Source organism: Sorex fumeus, unplaced genomic scaffold, assembly GCF_029834395.1.
Source record: "Sorex fumeus unplaced genomic scaffold, SorFum_2.1 ptg000128l, whole genome shotgun sequence".
NCBI lineage: Eukaryota > Metazoa > Chordata > Mammalia > Eulipotyphla > Soricidae > Sorex > Sorex fumeus.
Genome location: NW_026606185.1, coordinates 35,671,121 through 35,674,137, shown reverse-complemented (window position 1 = coordinate 35,674,137; position 3,017 = coordinate 35,671,121). Strand labels below are relative to the sequence as shown.

Below are 3,017 nucleotides of genomic sequence, written 5' to 3'. Positions count from 1 at the left end.
TAATAATAATCTAATAAATTACATTAATAGATGCAACTTTTTGGACTGGTATTTTTTGACTTCTCTATAACTGCTCATCTGAGGATAAACATAGAATTAAATAAGATGAATGTAGAGCATTTAGCGCAGAGTTTAATTAATTTTGTTATAATTATTAACCCTTCTACTCTTGGCTAAACACATACACAAAGAACTGCTTATAGGGTAATTCAAATGCCTTTTGAATAAATATCTTCCTTTTCACTATAGTTGGAAATATTTGCACAAATTAAGTGTGGTGCTTTGGATTCTAGCTCCAAGGTGTTTGTAACATCACATTATACCAGCATAGAAATGAACTAGAAAACAAACCTTAAAGAAACAACATGAATTATTAATTGAAATCATATTGATGGTCATCAATATAAAATAACCAGTAGCAACACTTTGCCTGATCATGATTGCTAAACTACTGAATATATTCGTTTATGCACTAAAAAAAATCTGCAGCATTGCATTTGAAATAAGGACCTTGCATTTGAATTATTTATGAAGTGATATTCAAGATAGAATGACATCCTGACTTTCTTCACCTATTTTTCCCCCTGCAAAACCACTCAGACTACATCCTTTCCCTCTCCCTCTTGCAAAGAAAGAGAAGAATGATCATAAATTGTAAAAGGCAGTCACAAGAGCAACACCTAAAACCAGCTTCATGCTCAGGAGGGGATGCTCCTGCTCATTATCATGGTTTTAGGTGCTCTACATAATCAAGGAAACTTGGCTGGTAATAAACTGTAGAAATTATAGAAATAATCCCTGAAAGTTTAGTCTACTTCATCTTTTTTGATAATACCCTGTTGTTTCAAACCCAGATATATTTTTATTCTTTTAATTTAATTTAATTAGCACAGCGGGTAGGGCGTTCGCCTTACAAGCGGCCAACATGGCCGACCCAAGTTCGATTCCTCCGCCCCTCTCGGAGAGCCCGGCAAGCTACCGAGAGTATTCGATATGCCAGACACAGTAACAACAAAGTCTCCAATGGAGACGTTACTGGGCCCGCTCGAGCAAATCGACGATCAACGGGAGGGCCTTTACCTTTACCTTTTTAATTTAATTTAAAATTTTAACTGTTATTTACATAGTTATTCATAGTTGAGTTTCAGATGTACAATGTTTATCATTAATTCCACCACCAGTTTCAACATCGTTTCACTAATGTCCCTAGATTCCCTCCCACCCCTCCCACTCCCAGTCTTTCTCTTTGACAAGAGAAATATTTAAATTAGGCTGCTGTCATTTGGATATCATGCTTACAGTATTATTGGATCTGTAGTTTAGATGTATACATACACAACAGCTTTATACCACTGACTTATACAATACTTTTATACTACTGATGTGCCCAAGGCACCCTAAACCCTGTTGCCTACCAGTCAGCTCTTCTTACTGTGTCTTTATTTATATTTATATATCTCTACAATTACAATTACAGATCTTTTGTTGCATGTCCTTTATTCTTATTAACTGAAACACTCTGCATCCAACTGGTAAGATCTAGTCCTTTTGCTTTGAAAACTGAAGCAAAGCAAGCAAATCTAAAAGTAATTCTATACAAGTTTTACCACTACTATTTTAACCACCCCCACTGTGAGCTTTCCCAGGAGATCTACTACTTGCAGAGGCTCTTGTGAAGCAATTGTGTCTGCAGAATCCCCAGAGTTGGCAAGCCAGCCATGAAAAGAGTTTTGAGATTGGCCTGGAGTTCATGACAAGAGGAGAGATTTCATTGCTCAGGAATAGATATTCCCAAAGATCCGAGTTAAATACAAGCCAAAACTACCCACACTCAGATACAAATTATTTGGAGGAAGTTGCTTGAAAATTTTAAAGGAAATAAACCTAGTGTCTCTAAAATATAATGAAATTCAAATTATGGACAGCCTATTTTCTTTAAATTGAAAGTTTTTAACAGATTTCACAGAATTTAGGAGATACTGCCATTTTCTTTTCTCTTTTTTTGTTTGTTTTTTGTTTTGTTTTGTTTTGGTGTCACACCGGAAATGTTCAGGGCTCACTCTTGACTCTACACTCAGAAATTATTCCTTATGGTGCTCAGAGGATAACATGGTATGTCAGGGATTAAACCCTAGTTGGGTATGTGCAAGGCATGTGCCTTACCCATTGTCCTATCTCTCTAGCCTCTGTTTCCTTAACACGTAACCTACTGTATTAGCTGACTTAAAATTTTAATATAATAAAACAAATTACAGGGGGGATGGTAGCTTTGTTGATAGAGTACTTGCCTTGCATGTGTAAGACCTTGAGTTTGATTCTGGGCAAGACACACAAACAGAGAGAGAGAGAGAGAGAGAGAGAGAGAGAGAGAGAGAGAGAGAGAGAGAGAGAACAAAAAGCACAACTTAGTTTAAATGCAAGATATTTAGAAACATCATCTCACATCAATAAGAAAAGGAATATATCAAAGTTTGAAAACAACCAGACAACAAGTGTTGGTGGAAATCTTAATAGAAATGTACTCTGGTGCAGCCCCTACTGAACAGTATTGGAAACAGATCTTCCATATGACTCAGTAACCACACTTCTTAGCATCTACCCCACAAATACATACACAGGGCCTGGAGAGAAATCACAGCAGGTAACACACTTGCCTTGCATGCAGCTGAACTGGAAAGAAAGAAAGAAAGAAAGAAAGAAAGAAAGAAGGAAGGAAGGAAGGAAGGAAGGAAGGAAGGAAGGAAGGAAGGAAGGAAGGAAGGGGAGGAGGAGGAGGAGAGGGAGGGAGGGGGTTGGGGGAGGGAGGGAGGGAAGGAGGGAAGGAGAGGGGAGGGAGGGAAGGCAAAAGAAAGAAAGATAGATAGAAAGAGAGGAAAAAGGAAGGAAGGAAGGAAGGAAGGAAGGAAGGAAGGAAGGAAGGAAGGAAGGAAGGAAGGAAGGGGAGGAGGAGGAGGAGAGGGAGGGAGGGGGTTGGGGGAGGGAGGGAGGGAAGGAGGGAAGGAGAGGGGAGGGAGGGA

The 3,017-nt window shown here is 38.8% G+C and overlaps 1 non-coding gene across 1 annotated transcript; it reads right to left on the bottom strand.

Moving 5' to 3' along the window:
* Window positions 1-591: 591 nt before the first annotated feature.
* Window positions 592-814, bottom strand: LOC130045625 (small nucleolar RNA U3). Its single transcript, XR_008795593.1, has one exon. It is a non-coding gene; the product is annotated as a small nucleolar RNA U3 (small nucleolar RNA).
* Window positions 815-3,017: the final 2,203 nt, after the last annotated feature.